At 44.6% G+C, this 10,126-nt stretch overlaps 1 long non-coding RNA gene across 2 annotated transcripts in view; it reads right to left on the bottom strand.

The window, feature by feature from the left end:
* Positions 1 to 1,022: 1,022 nt before the first annotated feature.
* Positions 1,023 to 10,126, bottom strand: part of LOC109297041 — a 14,871-nt gene continuing 5,767 nt past the window's right edge. Inside the window, exons 2-4 of one of the 2 annotated variants that reach the window (XR_002097170.1) lie at positions 8,318 to 8,450; positions 5,405 to 5,585; positions 1,023 to 1,765 (exon numbers count right to left, since the gene is read on the bottom strand). This is a non-coding gene — a long non-coding RNA (uncharacterized LOC109297041). The remainder of the gene's footprint in view (positions 1,766 to 5,404; positions 5,586 to 8,317; positions 8,451 to 10,126) is intronic. The other variant, XR_002097169.1, reaches the window with a different exon arrangement.

The raw sequence follows: 10,126 nt of genomic DNA, 5'->3' as shown, positions 1-10,126 counted from the left end.
AACACAATCATTTATTTATTTATCTTTTTGCATACAGCTAGCAAGAATCTTCATCACCTTGTTTTAGTGATGCTATGAAGGATGGCTAGTCTTATGCTTCAGGCCATACACAAGATCTCAAGAGATCTAAGGATAACTCCTGGCTCTAAAACAGACTTCCTTTGTGAACTTGTGGGTTTCATTTCAACTAATTCTTCTTTCAATCTTATTTATTTTGATTCTAAGCTTTGAGGCAGAGACTTCCTTGCTATATTTGTATGGCATCTAGCAAATCAGTCATGAGAATCATTAATAGATGTCATCAATCACTCTTCTCTAAAAGATTTTGATGCTCTCCAAGAACTGCATGCAGCTGAAAACTCTTTATTTCTACTCATTTACTGAGCCTAGTTTTGATGTCCTTTTGATGGGACAAATTATTCCAGTTGATTTGTTGCTTATGTGACAAAACCCAAGACAGAAAATGGAGAGATAAGTGTAGGCTTCTGCTATGAAATATGAATTTCTTCATGAATCCCTAGAATAAAGTTTCTGCATCTCTTCTCTAATATTCACAAACAAAGGAAAAATGTTTTGTTTACCATGGTGACTGCACTACAAATCAATACTTTATAGATGCTGCTATTAACACTAATAAAATGTTCTTTTTGGTAAATTCTCAATGCCCAACCAGTCAAAACCTGTTAAGAACAGCAACTATCAACATGTTTCACTTGTTCTTTGTAGCTTCTGATCTCTTACTTTTTTTGACAAAATTTACCTGGATATAGAATATCTGGTAGTCCTGGCATAGAATAATGGCTAGCATGCAGGTTACAAAGTAAAAGGTGTAAAATCCAAAACCAAAAAACTTTGAAAAGCACCTGATGCTGCAACACGTACAGTTGTCTAAGCAGCAAAATGTCCATCAGCATACAGAAAATGGCGGTGCTCCACTTTTGAACTAACACACAAAGGTGTTTTAGTTCACAAGTGTACTGCCACCATCTTCTCCAGGTGGATGTGGATTTCACTGCTTATACAACTGCAAGCAATGCAGCGCAGTGTGCATCAGCTCACACACAGAGCGGACTCGATTGATCAAGTCTGCTCTGACATACCAAATCTCCAGCACGTTGCCTCGCAAAAGACTATGTATAAATTGCCGTAATCTAAAATGGCCACAGTTTAGAGTGTTGCATGCCATAAAGAAAACGTGAAAATCTTTGAACCCTACTTTTTAGTTCTGGATGTGGAGCATACTGATACTTAAACAAAAAACCAATGTGGAAATGACCACAATTGCCAACATCAAACTGGCAAAATAATTCCCATTTCTGCTAGTTAGAATTTATTAAAATCATCATTATGTATGATAAAGTCATCTGATGAAAATCTCCTCTAACTGGTTTTCTGATCAGCTTGCTTTTATAGTTTTCCTTATTCTTGCAAGAGAAAACTTTGAAGAATCTTGTGCTTGTTGTGTGCATTTCTAGAACAATCACAAAATAATCACTTCACACTGACAGCTGTAGCAAGGCCTTACTTCAGAGACAACACCAAGTGCATCCTCCTTCCTGGGGCAGACACGGAGCAGTAGAGAGACATTCTGGGACAAAACCTTTGTTTTTCCTGCAGCAGATGATGGCAGCATGTCACAAGAGTAGTCCTCTGTTAATTGAGCCATCACACAGTGCCTGAGGTGCTGACAGCTCTTTTCTTTAGCTGCTTCACAAGCCCAATCTTTGCAGAAGATGCTACTGATCAGGCATCTTCTCTTCCTAGGCTAAAAAGGTAAAAAACACTCAGTTGTCATGTTTGATATCTTATGGAATACTGATTTGTTTGCTAGCCTGCTAGTACTCATCCAGGGAAGTGACCCAAGAACACTGCGCGTTATCAGGGAATGCCCCTAGGGACAGCTTCCTGCCCATTCAGGAAAAAAGGGGACTGTGGCTTCATTTGGGAGAGCCCAGTTTTGTGTTTGTGATCTATGTACCAGCCAGCCTTGACAGTTTGATTACCACTGCTCCAAAATGAGGACAGCAGATCATGTGGAGTAAACATTTCTGTAAATGAATGTTGACAGGTTTGAAAGACAAACAAACAAAAAAAGCAAACACTTGGGGTTTTTTTTGTTTTGTTGTATTTGATTATTATGGGAGTCTAATTCAGAATTTAAGAAGAAAAATCTTTCAGTAATGATTTAGGACATGTCATAATTATGTTCTTCTTTAAAAACAACCTAGAGTAGAGAGCAAAGCCTGAAAGGAGGGGGGAAGAAGGGGGCGAGTAATTAGGAGTGTCTGAAATTCTCAACAATACTGGGGAGATTTTTATTCCACACCCCCCCCAATCTGCCACTGAGCAACGCCCATATATTGGTTTAAATACCAGCCAGAGGTGATGATTGTTTGACATTTACACTAATCAGAAATATTTGTATTGTTTATACTATAAGCCACATAATATAGAAATACTATATGTAAACTCCTGTATCTATGTACCACCCGAGAAGGCCAAGGGGGCAGATAGTAATTTGCCAACCTGTGGGAAGCTTGGGATCAACAGCAGTGGACAACACACCAAAGAAATTAAACCCCCCCTTCTGAGGAGCTGTATTTTATTCATTTAGTGATTCTAAGGAAAATGGTATTGATGGCATGGTTTCAAATCCCAGGCTGCCATTTTCCAAAACACAGTTTAAGACATTGATGCACAGCAAGTGGCTTGTTGGCTTCCTGTAGGTTGTCTGGACAGTGAAATTGGCTCATCATAATTCTGTATTGAATCACTTGATTAAACAAAAGTGGATCTGACAGCACAAACACAGTGAGACTTGGGTCCTAAGCAGTGACTTCTTAATATGGACACACGCCTCTGACAGTGGTCTAGTGTCTCACTTGAAAATGTGTGAAGGCTCACATGTGATCCTAATGAGATCCCACAAGTAGCAGTTCTCCACTAGGAAAGTGCAAGAGGCCCTCAAAGTTTACGTTACACATCTCTGCCTTCTAACAATAATTAGGCAGCATCTACCCCGTTTCCTTCTCTAATGGCTTGTCTTATTTTTATAAGGTCACCTTACACTGCGAATCTGTGCACCTAGATGAGTTGGGTACAGAGGCTCTGGTGTCCTTCCTCAGTTTCAGGCAAGTCTGGTAAGGGAGAAATGCTGCTCAACTGCCTTTTGAGAGTACTGCTCCAGATGACTTAACATCATAGCAGTGAATCCTGAGACTCAGATTCTAACCAAAGACCAGATTTTAGATTCTTGGAATTAGTGGTTGCTTACCACACTGCTGTCTGTGACCCATTTATTCCTGGACACCTTTTATAAAAGTAATATGGATTTGTCTTGGGCAACATGGGGGCTTGTGTTAGGAGCATCTGTTTATTTATACCCTATGGACTTCTACCAATGCTGTCAAACTTCTCTGAATGCTGCTATTGCTTAGATCTTTCTCCCTTTAACTCCCCCCTGACACCCATACAGTGATTAAAAAAAAAAAAATCTTTAGTATCCGCCCCCCCCAGCTTCTGAGGTTATTAGGATAAAATCAGTACTTTTCAAAAATACACCTGTTTTGTATCCGCCTTACCAATTCATCCAGCCAGCTAATCTGCTTGCAATAGGAAATACTTGGGGTAACAGCATACCATATCCTAGCAACTCTGAGATCATTACACAGTCTCATTTGATTATCAGACCAATAATACAGGAACTCATTTAGTTAGCAAGTGCTGTCTCTCACCCTAGCAAGTGTTCCTTTTCCTAGTGCTTCAGCTATACTGAATCTTAAATAATTAAGGATCATTACTCTAAGCTGTGTGTTGGGTTTTAGAGGAGAACCATCCATGAAGCCAGTGATGAAGGCACAATTATAATCCTGAGGATATTCTGAAAAAAGTATATGTGGTGGACTTAACGATCCCACCCGGCACGTCCTGGGCTTGGAAAATCTTTGTTTTGCTTGGTGGACAGGCTCCACCAATAAGATAAGGGCTGGGTGGAGTCAACCCCACCCTGCCTGGAAGGGATCTAAGCAAGGAGCCTCCCAGACCTGAGTGAAGCCTGTTTTGCAGGTCTGGCAAAACTTTGGGGCTGTAGCCTCCAAAGCGAATAAAAGGAGCTGTGTACACAGCATACGAGAGACGCATCGGGGGCACGATGAAGGAAGAAGGGGCTAAGAATTGCTGGGGAAGAGTTGCCCAGTGGGCAAAGCAGCACCCAGAAGAGCCCTCCTCATTGGGGCCAATGCCTCAGACCCATCGGTGCAAAGAGCCGAGACCCTGGGAGCCACTCAAGGTAGCTCAGGTCTGGAACCCCGGCAGGCAGCTGGGGAGCGGTGCACAGATCGCTGCACAGTGGATCAAAGAGCTGACCAGGACTCTGGGAGCTGTTTCAAGGCAGCTCAGGTCCCCAAACCCTAGCATGCGGCCAGGCTACCAACACGATATGACCCCCAAGCAGGTCCAGGAGCTGCCCAGTGTCACACGAGGTGGCCCAGGCCTCCAAAACCTGCCATAAGGAGCAAGCCAAACAGTGCATGAGTCGGTGCACAGGGCTGCAAGTAGGCTTCAGGAAGGGAGAGACACCTGGGCAGCGGCCAGCCACCATGCCAGGAAAGGCACCCACCCCACAGAGCCAGAGAGCCCTGCATCACTAGGGGGTGATGAGTATTGGGAACAAGGGTGTCCCATAGGGGAGGGAGCCAGCAGCAGCTCCTGTGAAGTAGGGTGTCCCGTCCCAGCCCACGAGGGGTTGGAGCAGCCTGGAACGTCATCCCATTTTCCTCTGGCAGAGCTGCGGTCAGGCTTCCCATCACTGAATGGGGACACCCTAGCATAGCAGCACCTTCAAGACACCCTGAAGGGTGAGCGAGTGCCTCATATTTTGTCATTTGCACCGTATATTTTGTCAGTTGAGATTTCACTGTTATAGGAGCACAAGTGTATTTTATCTTTGATTTCTACTGCATACATGACACTGTTCTTTCATGGACTGCAAATAGTTAATTGTTTATCCCTGTTGACATGCTGTATTTACCTGCATTTGCTTATACTTAGTGGTTCCAGCTCCATTACTTATGTGTGTGGGTTGAAGCTCTATAGGAGGTATAAGTCATGTATATAATATAGTCCTGTATCATTGAATAAGTGATTACTTCTTTGTAGATATGTATACACCCAACTGCTTAACTATACACAAGCTTATTAATTAATAAAATAAAGTTATATACATGTGCCTGTGTGAGACTTAATTTTATTAATTAATAAACCTATGTATAGTTAAGCAGTTGGGTCCTGGCCTGACTCTATAGGGAACTGAGGGGAAACTATGTGGTAGACAGTTCCCTCCCATAGCACCTTTGCCTGCTGACAACCAACAACCCCCTTCAATTTAGAGAAAGGGGGTACATACCCTGTGTATGCCCTGGCTACATATATTTTTAGGATATTTTGCGATGTTTTTCCATTAGGGCTCAGGTGTTAAAGTATTAAATACGTGCAAGAGGCACCACTAGCTTGGTTGCTTTTAATACATACTGTTGTATGCTTTTGGTTTCTCTAGAGTTTGGGGGTGAATTATGATGTTCTTCAGACTGAAGAAAAAGGTAGCATAGAAGTTCACCGTTATATATTTGTTGTTATACAATAGCTTTATTATAGACTGGTCTGTTCCTGTTTTCCTGTCATCAGACTTGTTTTCATCTCTATATGCCAGCTGTTGCGTACTTAGGAGGAGGATAGTCCCAATTCGACAAGATACGTATAAATTCTCATTGCTTTCTGTTTATCCTGAAGATTTGTTTAATTTTCACTTCTTGTTATATAAATAGAATCAATATTGAATGTTTCTGTATTCCTACAATCACACTGGCACTTAATTCTAAAGCTTTAATTAAATTCACCAAGTATGATATTAAAAAATGTTCTACTCTGTCACAAAAGTGTCATTTAGGAAATATGGCACTTTTCACCACTGATCATGTACAGGAACTCAGTTACCTGCAGTATGTTTGTATTGACATTGACCATCCATCAAAGCAAACCAAAGCACATTTCTTGTAGTCAGGCTTCAATAGTCTGAGATTAGGGACACAGGATACACAAACCAGTTTAAGTGATCAGAAACTGGTTTAAATGTGTAACAGAACAGAAGCTCAGTGCACATAAACCAGTTTGAAAATGGCTGAAGCTGGTTTAAGATAAAACTGGCTGAATGTAGTAGCAGACCTGATTTAGGTCAAAACCAGTTTATGAAACTTCTGTCCCAGACTGCTTCCTGGTTCAAGTTAAATCACAGTTCCCCAACATGGTTCACAGCCCTGGGCTGGGCTGTCTGCTGTGACTGTGGACTACAAATCCCAGAGGCACCTGGAAGCAGGAAGAGGAAGTCATAAGCAACCCTGCAGAGTCCTGCTGCTGTTGTGGACTGCAAACCCCAGAGACCTCAAGGGCCACTAGAAGACGAAGTGAACATACAGCGCATGCTGGCTACCTGCCAGAGAGCCATGTTTTAATGCCCCCTGGCTTCTGCTTGAGCCACTGTAGACATATGGCTGCATTTCTCAAATCAAAACCGAGTGTCTGTTCATTTACTTTTTGGTTTAATCTGTACAGCCTAGACTAACCTGCAAAGACTGAATCAATTCAGGCTCTGGCTTTTTGACTGTCTGTACTTAGCTTGAATGCCCAGTCCTGGCACAAAGGAAATTGAAGCATTGAAGAAAATGCTTAAAGTGCATGCCCTGTTATCAGTAAAGCTAAAACATGTTACGTGCCTAAGATTAAGCACAAATGCTTTGGATTCATGTAAACCAAATGATTATATACTTGCATTGTTTAAAAGGAAGCTGGATGGATTTTTAAAATATTTCACTATTGCTTAATTACTTATAGAGCCATTGATCTGTACAACCCTTTACATGCATAAAAGGACACAGCTCATTTCCAAGGGACAGTGTGGTTGTTCATGTGTTGGAGAGTTAGATGTGGAGTATCGCGGAAGGTGTACTTTGCATCTATCCCCTCATCCTCAATGTTACATTTTCTTTCATCTCTTTTTCCCTGGTTAACCTTCTTCTACCACCTCTTTTCTCTCTCATTACATATCCCATGAATAAAGTGGCCAACAACCTTTCCTGGCTGTAGAAAGAGGCTGGAATGACCTATCTGCAGTTAAAAGCAGGTAGGTAGGCAGGCACTAGGACCCATCAGCAGCCAGTACTTCTCTCCACCAGCCAGAGGGAGTACCTGCAGCTGAAACCCTTCATTGCTTACTGCCATTAGAGTTCCACACTTGTGGACCAGTTCCAATGGCACCACAGGCTATATCTGGTCTGCAGGCCATAGGTTCCTGACCCCTGAACTAGTTTATTTTAATAAAGCAGTTCAGTTGAACTTATATCTCAAAATAGAGACAGTCCTCAGACTTATGATGCAACTGGTTCCTGAAAATTGCATCTTAAGTTGGAACATCGCAACTCTGAACCGAGTTCCCCATAGGAACAATGTTATAAATGCGGGATTGGTTCCTTTACCATGCTTGACACAGCAACCTCTAGCTGGTAAGTCTGTTGTGGTGGATGGGCAGATCAACAGCCCTGCAGTAAGGGAGGGAATGGGACTGGGGCAAGGGCTGCCCAGCCAGAGTGGGGGTGGGCAGCTTGTTCACCAGCTCTCACTGCTGCTTCCGCCACCAGTCCAGGAGGGCATGGGGGAAGTGGAAGGGGGCAGATCTGTACCAGGCTGCACTCTGGGCAGGCAGCACAAGGCACTGTGAGTGGGGGCTATGCCCTCCTGCTGCTCGCCCAGCCGGGGCTGGGTGGGGCAGGGTGGAGCCACTGCATTGCCTATGGACAAGTGGTGTGCAGCAACCAGAGCCATCCCAGCCTCCCCAGTGAGCTACAGCTTCATCCTGTCCCACCCCGGCTGGGTGAATAGTGGCAGGGCCACTCACCCAGCTGGGGTAGTACAGGGCTGGGAGGCATTGGGCGGCCAAGGTGGCTCTGACCACTGTGCACTGCTTCTCTGGAGGCAGTGCAGTGGCTCCACCCCATCCCAGCTAGGTGAGTAGTGGGAGGACATAGCCCCTGCTCCCAGCACCTTCCACCACCTACCCAGAGCACAGCCTTGCACAGCCCTGGCCTACATAAATCCAAGCGCACATACCCTCCCATGCCCTCCCAGGCCAGTGGTGTGTATCAGCAGAAGCCACCCCGTCCCTCCCTGTGCCCCTGCTGCCTGCTGGGCATCCCTGTCCCAGCTCCAATGCCTCCCTTGCTGTGGGGGCACTGATCTGCCCCTCCCTACACTCCACAACAAAACTTACCAGGTAGAGGCTGTTGTGTCCAGTGTTGTAAAGTTGAAACCCTGTTGGAACCTTGAAACACTGTCATAGTTTACAGAGGTCATAAGTGATGTTTGTCATAAGTCCAGGACTGCCTGTAGTACAGGAAGGAGGTCTGTAAATAGACCTAAGGCAGCATTTCTTTAAACTGATTGTCAGGGGTTGAGGAGTCCAGAGCTGCTTCTGAACATGTTGCTTACAGGGTACAATGAAAAGATATTTATGGAAGCATCTGATTAAGGATTTTCATGGTACAGGAATTCCTTCACTTAGGCCTGGTGGTCACCTCCCGTAGGCTCAGGTACAGTTTCTCCATCATTTTGAATGAGGTGCAGTATTTGAGCATGTTCCAGTAGTAAAAGCAAGGAGTAGTAGTCAGAACTACAAAGTCTATTCCCACCTCTGCTTTTGACCCAGTAGGTAACCTGAAGCCAGTGTTCTGTGCTCCAGCTTTTCTAACTATGAAGTGGGGATAGTAAAACATACCTATGGCATACAAGAACGGTGAGAATAAAATTCATATTTGTAAAGTACTTGGAATTCATCAGACGAAAAAAAATAAGTCTATGTTATTTTTGAAGTTACCATAATTATTTTCACACTGTTGTACTACAGCCTGCAAGTCAGCCTCAGACGTGACTGTAAGATAACTGAACACAGGGCAAAAAGCATGGCTGAACTCTAATCATCTCCTGGACACTGCTCTTTGAGCATGTTTCTCAAACTAGCGGTTTCCTATAAGGATGGCTAAGATTATCTATTTAATTACATATTTAAATACCAAAATAAAAAGGCCTGATTTGCCAAGGTGATAAGCACTCACTGTCCCCAGTTAAGCTGACAGGCCATTTACAGATACTCAGTACTTCAGGAAAGCAGGCTACTTATTAGGCTGCATAGCCTAAACCACCGAAGCTTAATTATTTTTTTCTTTCATCTCTCTCATACAAATACAGATTTGGTGAGTGCACCTCAAGGGTGTTGTTGGCATGAATTAACCTTTATACAGTGCTTCAGATCATATACTAGACGGGACCTCCTGTATCACAAAGTCCAGTCCCCCATGTTCTCAGGTAAATTAACTGAATGAATCCCTTAAATTGCTGCTTCAAACCCCAACCAAGAGCTACAAGAAACAATATCTGAAATATATAGTGTATAATATATAATCTCCAGGGCATGCAGCTTTGGGGTTCAGGAGAGGGAAAATTCCCCTCAGCTCCTTGGGGTTGCCCCATGCTGGGGTGAGAAGAAGCCACCCCAAGGCACGGGCTCCCTCGTGCCCCCATGCTGGACTTCATGGGCAGGTACCCAGCCTGGAGGACTCCTCCATCCTGTGGCAGCTTCTGAAGCAGCCAGCAGCTGGGGGGGGGGAGGGTGGGGGGAAGAGGAGAAATCCCCTCAGCTCCCCAGGGATACGTCCACCTGGCTAGGGGACCCACAGCCAAGCCGGAGGAAGGTCCTCAAGGCAGTGGCTCCCTGGTGCCCACACTGCTGGGCCTTGGGAACTCCTTCCCCCTCCCTCTTGTGGCAGCAAGCAGCTGTATAGGGGACATGGGGAATTGGCTCCCCAGGCTACCCCTGGCACAGGGGAAGAATCCAGAAGCCCCCACCACAGGGGCCTTCCCTTCCCCCATACTCTGTATAGATCCCCAGATCCCCCTAGCCCAGGTCTGTTCCTCTGCTCCCCCCAGCTGATGGATACACGTAGGAAGCAAGCCAGGGAGCAGAGAAGCAGGGCAGCACTGGAGCAAATGGCTGTAAAGCATCCTGGGATGCTGGGGGGGGGGG

Source organism: Gavialis gangeticus, unplaced genomic scaffold (assembly GCF_001723915.1).
Source record: "Gavialis gangeticus isolate Ggan-Ray unplaced genomic scaffold, GavGan_comp1, whole genome shotgun sequence".
In the NCBI taxonomy this organism is placed as follows: domain Eukaryota; kingdom Metazoa; phylum Chordata; order Crocodylia; family Gavialidae; genus Gavialis; species Gavialis gangeticus.
This window is presented reverse-complemented; position numbering and strand designations above follow the sequence as displayed.